The sequence below is a fragment of the Melospiza melodia genome, chromosome 1 (genome assembly GCF_035770615.1).
Source record: "Melospiza melodia melodia isolate bMelMel2 chromosome 1, bMelMel2.pri, whole genome shotgun sequence".
Taxonomy (NCBI): Eukaryota; Metazoa; Chordata; class Aves; order Passeriformes; family Passerellidae; genus Melospiza; species Melospiza melodia.
In genome coordinates, this window is record NC_086194.1 from 144,196,570 (window position 1) to 144,212,214 (window position 15,645).

The 15,645-nt window shown below is 41.2% G+C and overlaps 1 protein-coding gene across 1 annotated transcript in view; it reads left to right on the forward strand.

The window, feature by feature from the left end:
• The first annotated feature begins 1,741 nt into the window (after nt 1-1,741).
• PKIA (cAMP-dependent protein kinase inhibitor alpha) overlaps nt 1,742-15,645 on the forward strand; it is a 42,999-nt gene continuing 29,095 nt past the window's right edge. The window contains exon 1 of the mRNA XM_063170697.1: nt 1,742-1,950. The gene's annotated coding sequence lies outside the window, so the exon portion shown is untranslated. The remainder of the gene's footprint in view (nt 1,951-15,645) is intronic.

Below are 15,645 nucleotides of genomic sequence, written 5' to 3' on the forward strand. Positions count from 1 at the left end.
AGGCTTCCCTGGGAGAGGCTGGGAATGGGTTCCCTTTGCCTGACCTGGGTCCCCCACCTGCCCAAGTGCCCCTCAACTCCTCTGTGCATGTGGAGATGAGCCTCCAAACACACTGTCAGCAGCTAACACACTGTCAGCTGAGATTAAGTAACACTGCTGAGATGCTGCCGGCGCTGCACATTTAGGTCTGCAATGCCAATCAACAGAAGAGGTTCAAGGCAGGGAGTAAACAGGAGCAGCCCAAAACAGAGCAACTGTAGAACTGCACAGGTGAAAAGCCATACCATAACCACCTTAAAAAAAAAGACAATGAATTTCCAAAAGGGAACTGAGGTTCAGAGCTTTTATATTTTATCTGACAGACTAAGAACTTTACCTTAATGAGATTTCTCTTTGCTGTTTTCCTCTACCACTACAGACAATCTTCCTACCTATATCCAGGCCACTGAAGCAGCTCTTCATGTTTCAGACCTTACCAAAATGGAGATCGTCAACATTTCCAGCATGAGTCCACTCCTAAACCTTGCTGAGGCACCACTTGACCACTGGGTCAACTGAGCAGGTGCAGCACCTGGGAAACTCCTGTGTTTGTTTTTCCTGGGAGCTCATCCAGCACAGCTTCTCTCGACCAGACACAACCCTGCCTTGCTGGTAAGATATGAAGAGCTCTCAGACTACAATGATTTGGCATGCACTGGTGACATGCATTTGGTGACATCCACACTACACTGCCTGGTGTCATTTATGCACCAACATAGCTGGGCTTGTTGTGCACATGGGATGGGTCATGGAATTGTAAACTGTGATAGGAATCCGGCCTTCCTTACAAGCCTGTCGGTCACTCAGTATGTGCACAGCTCTCTCTAAGTAACAAAAATAGACATGCTGCCTACTGCTGGGTCTCAGAAATATCAGGACGCCCTTGGTAAGGGGGAAAGTTTGCCCAGGTGACCTTGAGCACAGCACAGTGCCTGTCCCCTGCTCCCCCTTCCAGGCACAGAGCAGGAGCCACTGCCAGGGGAGCTCTCCTGCATCCCAGGAAGCGCTGCATTTTTTTAGGGCACGAGTCTAGAGCGCTTGGGCGTCCTGAGGCCGGGAGGTGAGAGTGGGAACAGGGAGCCACCCACGAGCCCGAGCGATTACAGCGCCTTTTCCTTCAAACGGCGAGACCCAGATACACACAGAGCTCTGCCCGGGGACGCTCTCCCTTGGCTCCGGCCTTGCAGCGCGGCGGTAGCTGCCCCCTCGCGTTCCCCGCCGCTCAGCGCGGCACGGCCGGGCGGTGCCGACACCGGGGCCGGAGCGGGGCACGCAGCCCCACACGACGGGCCGTGCCGAGCCTGGGGCCGGAGCGGGGCGCGGAGCCCCACAGCCGGGCCGTGCCGAGCCTGGGGCCGGAGCGGGGCGCGGAGCCCCACAGCCGGGCGGGAGCGCCGCGCTGCCCGCTGCCGCGGAGGTGACTCCCCCGGGAGGGCACGGCAGGCGCGGGGCGGAGCGGCCCATCCCGCCGCCGTGCCTGGGGAGGGTCCCCCGGACCGCCACCGCACCCGGGAGACGGTACCGCCCCTCGCAGGCTCCCGGGCAGTCGGGCACGGGTGCTCCCGCGGGAGCGGCGGACTCTCCGGGGCGGGTGGAGCGCCAGGGCCCCGCGGGGCTCGGACCGCCGGGCGGCGGGGCCGTCTCCCCCTCCGCGGCGGGAGTGGAGTGCGGCGGCCCGCGGAGGGGGCGGGGAGGATGACTTCATGCCGCCGGAGCGCCGTGAATTTAGGAGCAGCAGCTGCCGCCGCCGGCGGCGGGATGTGAGGGTGAAGTGACAGCGGGAGCTGCCGCCGGCTGAGGGAGGAACAGCGCTGGGCACCCGCCGAGCCCGGGGGCTCTGGGCCGCCACCAGCAGCCGCTGCGGGAGAGAAGGAGGGAGGGAGGAAGATGCGCTGAGCCGGTCGCTGAAAGGTGAGCGGGAGCTGCCGAGTGCGGGGGCGAGCGCTGCGGCGCTGCCCGGCCGGGGGAGCGCGGCGCTGCCGCTGCGAGCCCCCCGCTCCGGTTCTGCCGGCCGCCCTGGAGCCGTGCTGGGGCTAGTAGCTTCCTTCTCTTTCCCTGTCCTCTTTTCTGCCGCGGTTCCCTCCAAAAGCGGCAAGGCTGCGCTCTCTGAAGCGCCACAGTGGTGCGTTTTATCTTCCATGGCCAGGATGTGCGGTGGCTCGGTGCCAGCCCCCGCTCGGGCTGCTCTCCGTGCCCGTGTCGGGGCACCCTGTCGGTGGCGTAGCCCAGGACGGGGGCGGGAGCGGCAGGGCTGCGACAGGTGCGGGAATGCGCCCCGCGCTGCCCCGGCGTTCCTCAAGGGACGGGGAAGACATCTTAGGGCAGAAGGGCTTCAGGGGAACAGAAGCAAAAAAAAGATGTCATTTCATGCACATTCCTGGCTTTGGAAGTCGCTTCACAGGAAACTAAAGAGTGTAGAAGTTGGGGAACCGGCTCTTACACCAAAATGGATTCTGTCGTCTTTTTCCAAGACTTGCGTGGTTTTTTCCCTTTATTCATTTGTATCTAGCCTAAGGTTCCCGACAAACAAAATAGCAGCAAAATTCAAATGCATTTGTTTGTTAATGGAAGAATTAGTGAATTGCTGTTCTATCAAATCACCTGTAGAAGCGGAAAAAAGAACGTATGCATATTGTAGCTTGGCTGTTAACATTGCACATTGTGGTGCGTAGATAGGTCTTAACATCAAATGAACGTTATTTTGGAATTGAGAAGGTAAAAAAATTTGCCTGACCTATTTCTGTGCCTGATACACTGGCGGTTTTTGTTGGGTTGTTTTGGTTTGGTTTTATTTTTTGTTGATTGGTTTGTTTTTAGTTTTTGTTTGTTCTGCTTTTAAAAAGAAAACTTGCCCTAAAGCCGGTATAGCAATACAGGAGGTTGGCATGCAGAGATAGCTCATTAGAATAGCCACTATCTGCGTATGCAACAGTTAATGGCTCTGTGTGGTTTGGAAATGGAAGAAATTACTGTGTCTCTGGGAAGTAAAGAGTTGGGAATTAATCTGTTCTGAATGAAAAGAAAGCAGGATACTGAAAGCTGAAGGTTATTTTATTCAGTGTCTGTTTACCTGTATGTTCATCTTCGAGGATCCTGTTACCCAAGGGTTCACAGAAGCTCAGATGGTAGTGGTTGAAGCCTCTGGTCGTGGTGCTAGAGTGACACAATTAATCTTTAGGGACGTAACAGGGAGTTGCTTTATTTGTTGTCATTGTTTCTGGGAAGATATTTAAATGCAGTCTGTACTGTTGCTGGGTATGCAGAAGGCAAATGACAGCTACAGAGACAGAAAATGTATATAAAAAACCAATTGAGCTTTCACAAGGCTGAAACAAAGAGCGAGTGATGAACTGCAGAGTCAGAAATCAGTCCAACAGACAAATCTTTTCTCCAAAGCATGGTGATTAACTATGATCCTGTATAGGCTTTAAGTAAGTCGTGGCACATGCAATGTATACTAGGAAAAAAACCAACAAAGTTTTGTCAAACCTGTGTCATTCATCGACCACACATTTATTTTGTCCCTGTAAAAACTTTGAAGCATTGGTTAGGACATTTCTGTTGCTTTTTCCTTTCTAGAATTAAGCATGGCTGACAGTTTCAGAGCTGCCGTGTTCTTCTCTAGTTGCATTTAGTTGGAAAAAGAAACCATGTAGCTGAGTTCAGATGCTAGTTTCTTCACCGGAGTGAAGAAATCAAATAATGGCCCCCCAGGCAGTTGTTACAAGCTCGGTGTAGTATGACTACTCACTAATGTTGGCACAATGTTATCGCAGCAAATTTACCTTTTCATGCTTCCTGGCAAACCTAATTTCTCAAGACTCTTCATTCTCAAAAAAATAACTTTATTTTTAAAAATATGGTAGCAGAGATGAAGCAGTGGTTGATCAAGAGCCCCACTGCAAACTTGAATTGCTTTTATCTTGTGTACTCTAAAGGCAGGTGGTGTAATGCGTGCGTGGCCATAGAAGAAAAAGTACATCTAATTATCAATGTGAGTATAGTTCAGTGGTATAACTGGTGTAAATCCACTGCCTACAGATTTCTTTCCCAGAACTCTTGCTCCTTCTGTTACTGTAACTTTCCATACTTCTGCCAGCCAAAGGAGAGCATCTTTATTGCGGCTGATCTGGGGCAGCAGCACCACTGGCTGGAAGAACAGCCTAGTTGGCCAGCTGGTTGGTGCCAGACAGACTGGGGAGCAGCTGAGATTTAGTTGTCTTTTTCCTCAGAGGTTCTCCTATTTTGGAATACTTCATCTGGGTTTGTTCTTCAGATATGTAAGAGCTTAATTATCTTTGAGGTTTCTAGGCTGCTGTCAGCCTTTGAACCAGCAGGTTCATTTACCCAATTTTATTAGTGGGGACCAGATGGGTATGTTTGCAAAAGGCTTGTTTCCTTAGTAGAACAAACTGGAAAACCCAGTGACCTTGAATGCACTTGAAGTTGCAGAGGTTTGATTTCACTTCTGGTCCTTTCCAAGGGCTAAGATGAAACACTTCACCTGAATATATTTTCTGTTATTATGAAAATTTTAAAAATTGTGTTATCAAGTGCTGTTTGAACTAACTGAAATAACCATGTCTCAGAGCAAGCAGGTCATTTTTTACTTATGTTGTTACTAGGCTTTCAGTTGGATTATTTTTTCCAATTTAAGAATTCTATTTAAAAAGGCTTGAGCAGGGTAAAAGGGGACAGATATTACACAATGAACTTAAAACTTTAGCATGTGCAAACAATCAAGAGTATTTCAACATACCATTTTTATTTTGAAGAAGAAATGCGTTCACACTTTCAAAATGCATGTCCTTAATGTGCAATAGCTCATGTTTCTGGGAGAGAAAAAAATTGATTTTTGAAAATAAATGTCAGGCAGAAACTGAAACTTTGTCTCCTGCTATGCAGATGGATTCCATATTGGACTAACTGTCAATAGAGGATCTTAATGTTAGTGCCCACTAAACTGCAAAGGTAGCAATCATTAAAGGGAGCTGAGAGTTTTATCCATTTAGAGTATATTAGTGGTGGCAACAAACCAGGTATTGATAATCTTATTTTGAATTTGACACATTCAAGTAAGTCAGCACTTCACAACCTGGATAATGAGGCCCTGAGTTTAATATGAAATATAGAGATAGAAATGCAGAGTTCATGTATGCTTCTTGCAAATGAAAGCTGGTTGAAGCTTTTCCCTTGAAGGGAACTGCATGTTAACAGCAGCAAAAGCATGGATCTGTTTATATGTATTGCATTCATGATGTGTCATTAAAGAGAAACTAGCTTTCAGAGACTTAATATTGTCTACTCTGAGAAAATTACTTTATTAAGACAACATTATAAAAGAGAGGATCTGATTGTACAAGAACTGTATGTTTCTAGTATATATCCCAGTCTCAAAAGATAATCATATCGGAGGAGAAAGTGACACAAAATGGACTCGCATAGGACAGTTGGTGCAAATCTCTCAGCCAAATGCCAGATCAAAACACTTCTTTTATTTTTCCTTTTATTCTTATGGTAGAACTAATAAGATATGATAGTGGGTTTTGTCTTCCCTAAAATACTGAAGACATGCTGCATTTCTAAGCCGGTCATATTTCTGTGATTGTAAAGGGATTCCTGGGTATCTCTGCTCTTCTTCCCTGGTTGGACTAAGTATAAAACATGAACTATGAGGAAGAGCTGCAGTAGAAGAATTTCCATGTCAGCTGGGGTGTAGTTCTCTCTAGCAGAATTTAGTTTGTTTTCTAACCTTTATTAAAATGAATTAAAAAATTGACTGCATTGCTGTTCTTTGGCTTTACAGGACTCATGAGGAATTTAACCTGCCTTTATGGCAACTGCCTGGTCTCTGCACAGTTCTGTATCCCTTTCTGCACTCATGTCCTGATGGTTCATCAGATATTAGAGGCAAATAGATCTAATGCCAACATACAATCTTAGTTTCTCTTACTCTGACTGCTTCTTTTTGTCACATTTTTGTTCTAGCAACTATTCCAAAAGATTCAAAGGTATATTGAAGTTATTTTGGCAGCTGTTAGCTAGTCCATGAAATGTGCTGCAGCTTTAATGAGATCATATAGATCTTAATATATCCATATAATTATATATATTATATAATATATATATTTGCTAACTATTCACTCATTTGCCTTCTACCTCCTACAGTATTTCCACTTACACATATGGTGAGCACATAACTTTGGTGAAACGATCTCACCACCTGTTGTTTTAAAATAGCACAGATGCTTATTAATGGTCCTTCCATGATGCTGTTTATAGTACATGTGAAACCTCACTTAAAATACTGTGGATCATGTTGGTAAAGGATATTATTACTTCAGCAGCAGCCTTAAATTGATTCCTGTTCAGCATCTTGGCTTAACTTGTCGGTCATTAGTAGGTAGGAGTGAGATAAACTCCACACAAGCGTCAAAATTGTGATGCTCATCAAGTGAGCTGTCATTGAATCCTTCACAAGGTGTTCTGTGGAAATGCCTGCTGCCTATTAGACAGCTAGTCAACCCCAAGAGCTACAAAAATCATGAGCACACAGATTATATACACTTGTAAGTTTTGTGCTCAGCTGAAGTGAATTCCTTGGGGACAAGCTCAACAGCACTTTGACACTTCAAAGCAAGGGAAAGCAAATAATTGCAAAACTCTAACCTTGACTAAGACTGTAGCCTAATATATATATCTTTTTGCCATAGAAAAGTAATATCTAAACTCACTAAATTAAGTTTAGGTACGTAAATGTTCCATCAATTCCTGTGTTCTTTGTTCAATCTCATGAGTCACTTGGGTTCTCAGTTTTAATTTTAAACAATTTCTAGAGTTCTGCTTAATGTTTCTGATCTGCAGCTCTCTACATTTGTCTTGGATTTTGTTTTCTAACCCATTCAAAGTGGAAGGTAAAAATGTATTTCTCCTTCGAAAATGTCTATCTGCAGGTATACCAAGAAAACTTCTTGATGATAAGGGTCACTTTGCTGAGATGTAAATGTGAAAGTGCTGTCAGGCCAGACAGACTCAGCTACTTTCAACTTTCCCAAGGTGCCCACTTGAGGCACAGAAAGTTCTTGATATCTGTATGATGCTGGTGAATTCCAAGACAACACTATTATACACTGAAAAAAACATATAACAAAAAAAGAAACAAAAGAATGTTTCGTTCAAGTTTAGCAAAAACTCCTCATAACTAGTAGTATGAGTAGCTCTGGATTTTTTGTGATTATTTTTAATGAAATATGAAATATTTTTTTCCTGGGGTACATGACAGATGGCATTGATTGTTTGAGTTTAGTGTTGCTAATAAATTAAAGAAATAGTTGCTCACACTAGAATAGTGACTGTCAGATGCCAGTTCCAGTTCTATAGGATGGGCAAAAACCTCTTGTTGTTCAAGAAGAAAAAACTCTGTGGCGTATTACAATGTAGCTTGTAAGAATGTAGGTCTGTTGTTAAAATAAGATGGCTGGCAAGATTCCAGTAAAGAATTCTTGAGAAGTAATGACTAAATTAGGTGGAGTAATCATCTTTTGATACAGTCTCCCAGTGTTTGTTGCTCAGCATTGATTAGGAGTTCCCTGGGCACAAAGCAATGTTTGCCCTATTACATTTAATTGCAGGAGACATCGTGTCCTTGCTGCGTGTGTTTGGTTGATCTGATTTCTGTTCTCAGGCTCCACAGTATCCTTTGGCATGATTCAGAGCATGTGGAGTGTAAGGAAGAAAGTCTCTTTGTTTTCTCTCAAAATTTGTTGCCTAGTGGTTTAATTGGGAGCCTTTTTAATTGACATGCATGATGTGAGTAATGTTAAACAATTGTTTCCTTTTAAGTTTCTTACGAGTCAAGATTTTCTGTCACGTTCTTTTTCCTCAAAAACAGAGTTATCTTACTGTATACACTCCTTCTGTAGACATGGACTCTATTTCATATTTGATTTATTCTTTGACACTGTTTTTATATCTTGTGAAAATTTATTTCTGACATGCAGGATTTAGAAGCTCTATTTAATAGTGCAATAATTTCATATTTATGTCCCTTTTCTTTCCCATTTTTTTTACCAAGCATATTTTTTCCAGTTACTCATTATGTTTCAATTGGGCTGATTTCTTGTGTCCCTATGAGGTTCCTTTTCATTGTTGGATCTATACAACAATATGTTTGCATGACAATAAGGTACTGGTGCCATTAGCAAGAGACATAAAAGTTGATAGCTGGATATCAAAAATGCATTTTAAATGTAGGAAAGAACAAACTGCAGTGTGTAGCCTTACAGAGAAATTCAGTCATAAACCCTTCCTTTTTTTTGTGTTATTCTTGTTTTAAAATAGTTGGATGGTGGCAGCTTTACTGGAATGGGCTAATGTTTTTGAGCTCAGGCATGGGAAGCAGAAAATAAGTGAGTAGGATTTGTTAATGCATATAAGAATTGGAGCATGTGAAAATAATTCAGACTCTAAAAGGCAGGCATAATGTGAAACACTTTATATAAAAAACTCCAAAAACAAACCACACAAAACCAAAAATAGACTGCTGCATTTTAAGTAACTGTTATTTGTAAGGTCTCGTGGAGTCAAAGCGTGATAAGAGATGTGAATGGAGTCTGCATAAATATAGAAGCTGTATGACTTGAGAAAGAGACATAACTTATCAAAATGATTACAGCATGCCTGTAAAGCCTAAGGGAACTACAGCTTTTTATCAGTGAAATAAGCCCATTTTATCATATACTTGTTTATTTACAAGTTAATAATGTTTGCAAACACCAAAGCCTTTTCCAAGCAAAGTATTTGGCCTGAATAGGGAATTCTCTTAAGCAATTCTGAATAGCTTTAGGCTTTATAGAACACTTCCCCCCCCCGCCCCTTTTTCTATGTGATGATTTGCCTGCAGGGACTACAGGTGGTGATTTATTGAATGGCAGTTATAATATTATATGATGGTAAGAATTACATTGATGCTAGTGACAATCAGCAAAAATAATGCCACCACTGCTACGTGTCCTTTTAAAGTCGAATTAGTCTGCTATATCTAATGTGGTACTACTTGACTGGGCCTGACTGGGGCAATGGCAATATTCCCTTCAGTTTTACAAAAGCAAAATCCCTGCTACATGGTGAAAAACAGGTGCAAAGCCTTCAGTCATCCCCAACTCGTGCACAAAGCATCTCCAGAACAGATAAAGTTTGAATGGGTATTTATAGAAGATGAACATGATAGCCTGCACCCAGAGGAACACAGATACTGTATAAGAAATTTAAGCATGTAATATCACTTCCTTGCTGATACTTTAGCATTCATTACATGTTCATGTAACAGTAGGCTTTTAATATTAGCTAATAATGGGGAATGACTTCATTAGCATTTAAGGAAGGAATTGAAAGTGTTTTGCATAGTATAATTCATTAGCTAATTGTCACTCAAGAAGATACTTTTCAGCTGTACACTCTGCACGCTTAGGGAATTGCTGTACAGACCAAAGAGCAAGAAGAAACACACTTCTGTGAGCCTCTTTTTCTCAGATACTGGAGAGATGTATTATTTATGTGGCCCTTTTAATCATGGAAGATCTCAAAATGCTTTTCAGCACTTCCATTTTCATTGACAATATTTGGAAATAAGGGATGAAAGTTGTTATTTAAACATTGTTTTCCCAGTTGTATAGCCGATAAGGCGGCAGATCAGGGAGTTACTTATGCGAGTCTCCAGAAAAAGGTACTGATTTCTGATGACTGCTGCAGCACGCTGACCTGTGCTGTTTCCTTCCAGGCAGAAAATTCTCTTTCCTTTCACTTGTGTGCCTCACAGAAGCAATTTTTGAAGACCATTCATCCGTTACAGACTGCTGCTCTGCTTGTTAAGCAGTGTTTCTAGTGGGATAACACACTATGCAAATATATTTTGTGTAAGTTTTCTAGGTCTTCCAAGTCGACTCTTTGCGTTTCTGTTCCTCCGTCTCCCTCTGGCTTTCTTGGTTTGGCTAAGGTAGGGACTGGTACTTGTTTTGCAAGTGTATTTTTCTACTGATTTTTTTTTTTTGTGTAAAATTTTTGAGTTTAAAGTTCTGTCCCTCTTGGTAGCACCATATTTCTTAACTATTGTCTTGAACATTTATTTGGAGACTAACAGTTTGCACACCTTAAATAAATGCATATGATTTCTAAAGTCAACTACAAGGCTGAATAGAAAGAAAACTTTACCAGTATTCTGAGGTCAATGTCCAAATAAATGCCCATATTCCTATGGTGGTTTGTTGCTTTTATTTCCTACTGCAGTGGGAGAATAAAGAACTGACAAAAATGTCCTAAGTTTCCTCTGCTTTCCTGACTGTGTAATCTGAGTATTTTGTATATTTTGAGCTTAAGGCAGCACCTGAGCACTTCATTTTGGTGTCCAAGCATGTTTTTGGTGAGTGAACTCTTTTATGCAGCTCCCCTTGAGAGGAGCAGTTGCCTGTGTCTCTGTGCTTGGTAATGATTCATTACACTCTCAGGGCTGCTCTTCAGTGTCATCTTTCATAATTCTATTCTTGTATGAATTTTGGTGGCAAGTATGGAGTTTCTGAGTTTGGGTGTTTTTTGTTTTTTTTTTTTCTTTTTGTATGGCATGGCTGTCAGCAGGATCAGAGTGGCACTCTTTGTTCTGGGATAAACAATGTCTCTGAATTCTGCTGAGGACTAGGACAGTTTCATGACTGTTAAACTGTTGTCAAGGGTTTTTTTGTGCATTTTTGACTTAGGTCAGGTTGTTCTTCTGAACAAGACAAAACTTGTTCTTGGAATTGTTGTGGTTTAGGGGCCATTTCCCAGTAGGTGATTTGAATGTTGTTTAGAAAATAAATTCTCCTTTTAGAAGCCTCTTAGTTTACCTGTCTCTCCTTTGATGTGGCTGCTGTTGAAGCAGGCCAGATTTTTAGCTAATTTGTCTGGTTTTTCTCTGTTCAAATTTCTGAAATCAGTGGAAGCTTTCTATGCATCCTGCATCCTGTGATGCCTGTCTTTCAGCTAATGTTGTTTCTGTGACATTCTTCTTGAACATGTAATCATATCTGCCATTTGTTCTGTTGAAGAAATTTCACCTTCCCATCCCCCTCTCTGAAATATTCCTGCTCTGCTCATGGAGCAGTAATTTCAGTAAAATGTTCTACTTTATTTCTATTTTTGAGCATATTTGAAAGCCTTGTTCAGGAAAGCAGAAATATTTTGGAGTATCATGGTTTTCATAGTAACAGGTGTAGATACTTACAGTAGATTTACTTCTACATGTGGGGTTTTTTGTGAGTGATGTGAAAATCCAAGATGTCATAATTCAGCACCTTAAATTTCTGGATTATCTCTATGCAGTTACATTAATTTATAATGAAACTAACATTCTAATGTAACTAATAACTAATTTATAATGTAACTAACTTTCTGGTGACCATAGCCAAAATACTAGATGTTTATTTTGTCACCAACACTCCTATGTTGTAAGAGATTCTTTTGTAAGTAAGGACATAGATGTGGACAAGTTGGAAGACGGTTAATAGGAGTTAAATGTCAGCAGAAGAATGGGAGGGTGGATCTAGTGCATGCACTTCTGGATAAGGCAAAACCATAAGATCTAAAAAGGTAATTGTGTGCACATGGTAACGTTGATGTGTCAGTTGTTTGTCCGGTGGCTTTTTCTCTCTTCTTCCAAATGAAGTGCTATCTCTGTGGAACAATTGTGAGCCCAATATGAGTGAAGGAGTAGTTCCTTTTATGAAGATTAGTAATAGGAAAATTTTAGTAACCCAAAGTAAAGGTAGCCATGATCTCTGCTCTGAACTTTTCCTCTCCTTTTTTTCTTTTCTGCTTGTATGTGTATTTGGGTATTAGTTAGGTGTTTTTATCTTGCAGTTTGGGCATAAACACCTCTTGTAAGCTAAGGAACAAAGGTTTGTGTGGGTTTTCTTACAGGTTTCTACTATTCTCTCTGACTAGCCAGCTCACTGAAAGCCAAAATCTTATATTTGGCTTGAAGGCTGTTTATATTGAACCCAGTTGATGTATCACTTCTCTGTATTCAGAGAAGCATGAAAAGATTCAGTAGGATTAAATAGCAAAGCGTAAGGGTTTACTCCATGCAGGAGCAGCCTTTGAAAGCTAAAAGCAAGCTAAAGAAAGAGGCATTAATTTTGGGAAGTTAATGTAAAATGGGAATCAGAGAAAATGATTTTTCGAATCCTTTCAGCAACTGAAAGCATTGAATCAAGGTCTTAGGTTTACAAGTGATCAAGTACAGAGATAGAAAAGAAGCCTATTAGGGACAAAGTAAATTTGTTGAAGTGGATGTTACATACTTGCTCACAATCAGCTAAGTGAAAAAGAGTCTCTTCTGTCCTACCCTTGAGGATGGTTTTACACACATTTGCCCAGAATTGTTGGTTATTTAAGGTGGCATGAATGACATCTGAGGGTGAGCCAGCGTTGAAGTTAGTATCCATGTGGTTCTATAAATAAAGAAGGTTGCATGCAAGGCCTTGATGAATGTTGGCTTGTCTGAAAGGGCTAACTCTCACCAGTTTAATTCAAGTTTTGTTCCTTCAAATGCTTGATTGTTCAAAACCTAGCCAAAGCAGAACACCTGCTATTTTCTTTTTGTATTTCTCCTTCCCTATTTACTGATTGCTTCCAGAGCTTCGTGTCAAACTTGATGAAAACATAATTCTTGTTTTGTAGTTATTTGCTTGATTTCACTTGGGAAATCTGCACACAACTATATCTGACAATAACCAGTTACTCCTGAAGGATCTTTTATTGTCCTCTGAAAATCCTTTTGTCTCTGAACACCAGAGGAATAAGCAAAGACTGGAATAAGCTCTTAAGTGCCGACTGAGTGCCTCACCATGTGCGCCTGGGTAATGCCCAGCGCACTTACTTGGACTGTGCTCATGTGTATGTCCTTTCCATGGAAACTGGAATCAGGGTGCAAAGAATGGGAATGCCTAGGTCTCATCCTGACATTTAATCATGACAAATCTGCAAAGTAATTGTAAAACATGTGACTTTGTTGTTTGGTCTTACTGACTGTCACGTCTTACTGCTTTTTCGACAGGCACACTTTTTTTTCTTTGCAATTTCTTATAATTTTTAAAATGAAAAAAAAAACAGTCTGCTACTTGCACTGAGTAATACTTCAAACCTTTCATGTGCTGGAGCAGATCTAGTAGGATCTATCAGAAAGTGTGGTTTAGCCCTAGTTTTCTGGTGAAAATACCTGTTTTGGCAAGTAGTTTCTCTTTCCACAATTGCTTGGAAGAGGATGTACTTGATGCTTTTCCATTTATCTGAAGCTGAATAAAAAGTGTATATTTACAGTTACAAGACTTATCTCAACATGCAAACTTTCTGCCAGGTGTTTCTAGGGAGCTAAAATGTCTTTTTGAAAAGACACTTTTTTCACCTAATAACTGAAATAATTTTGCCTCCTTCCTCAAGCTTCTTGGGAGAAGACATAGGCAAGAGAGTTTTTGTATTCAAAGGAGATTTTTCTACAAGCCTTTTATGACATCCATTTATTTCTATGGAACTTTTGTGGTATTCTTCTCATCTTCAGATGGCATCTGTGACCAATTTTATAGTCTTTTTCTCCTATGTGTATATAAACTACCAAAAAGAGTGGAATTTGTTTGTCCCACATTGTTGGATAATCTTGCTTAAAAAGCCCAACAGTGTCATTCAAATTTCAATTGAACTTTCCACCATTCCTTCTTCCATGCTTATGTACTCTTCACTTAAATTTTTTTGGAATAGCAAAGAAATTACAGAAGTCAAAAGAATGCTAATCTAAGATCTTCTTCTACAAAAAAAGGTGAATCTAATGACTTATTTACCAAGGTTTGTTGATCTGATAAATCCCTGGCAAAACAGTAGAAGAAGCGAAGCTGTAAGTGTAAAGTGTATTGAGAGACAGGATTATAATTAATGCAAATCACTTATGGTTAATGAAAAAAAAGATCCTGTCGAAGAGACCCTGACAAGCTGGCTTTGCATATTTTGGAGATTACAAGAAATACACTATCAAGCCTATGTTACTCAATGAAAACAGAAATTGATGTTATTTCCCCTAGACCAGGCAAACACAGTGGTAGTTTCAGCACTGTTCAGCATTCAGATGTGTTCAGTTCATACCTATGAATTACCCACTGCATCTGTTTTTGTACCTGTCCTATATGCTATATGTGTGATAACTTCCCAAAAAGTTCTTCATAGTGCTGTTTAGATCAGCACTGGCCCAGAGTGCAAGCAGCTCCTTCTGTGTCCACTGTGAAAAGGTTCCTAAAAGATGGAGTGAGAGTCTTGCCTTCTCAGAAAATACCAATGACTATCTATTTGAAGGCAAAAGCCTGCTTTTCCCTTCTTTGCTCTGTCTCTGCAATAGTTTGCAATATTTGTGAGTGTTCCCTTTCTTTTCTGTCTCTTCCCTGACTACCACCCCCTCCTTCACCTGCCCTGCCAAGAAATAAAGCAAGAGGGAAGTTTTTCCTACAGCAGAGAGTAGAAACAGAATTCAGAAGTGCTCAAAAGAGCTGTGAATATCTGGAGAGCTGCATGATGTCACATATAGCTTCTGTTTTGCACCAGTTGGAAAGAATCGTCTTCCTACTGGTAACTTACCTTGACACAAATCTTTCTTTTGAAATAAAACTCTGAAACCAAAGAAATGCATACCAAGTTTACTTGTTCAAAAGTGTTGTTACTCAGAATACATAAGTATAGCAAATTTCTCAGCAGTGTCTTAAAAATACCTCTCTCTAAGGCTCGCTAAGAATGTTTGTTAGGAGAATTCAAAGGCAGCACAAAGCAGATTAAGAGTTCTCCCAGACCATCTAAAAGACCTGCATGACTAGTGCAATGTTGTCTGTTTACATGTAATGCACCTGTGTTCCTGTTCATTGCAAACTTATATATTATTAAATCCACTAAAATGGTCCCTTTCTTGCTGTAAAACTGTCAAACTATTGAAACACTGAAACTGGACATCTCTGTTTCTTTCCATGTTTCTTTCATCACTTTGTTTGCCTCAGTAAATGTTTTGCACCTCATTAATTTCTTGTCATTATTTTGTGTATCTTGGTTCTTTCTAGTTTGTTTGTACTGGACAATAACAACTTTGTTTTATTTGTCTTTTTACATTTTAAACTTTGGTACAGGCTGTTCTCCATTACAGCTCCTTGTTCCACCTACAACAGGATAAGATTCTTCCAAACTTCAGCATGTTGCCGAAAATCAAGGGAGTGGTTTAATGTCCCACTATCTTTGCTGCTCCTCTTGTAGGAGATATAATGAAATCCTGACTGCTGTGGAAACAGAAGACTGCCAGCTCTGCATTATGCATGTTTTCTAGTAGCATGAAGAGAACCTCTTGTGTCTGTTGCAGTCAGAGCATGCTGAGTGGGTCTTTCAAATCAGTTGTTGAAATTGGCATATGAAACACAACATGAAGAAATGCAAAGAAGCAGCTCACCAATTGTGATGAAAAAGAACTTTCAAGGAGTCTCTGAGAAGCAGCTTAAAAAAAAAACAAACAAAAAACCAAAAGAAACCACTAAAAAATACCCAAACACCAAACAA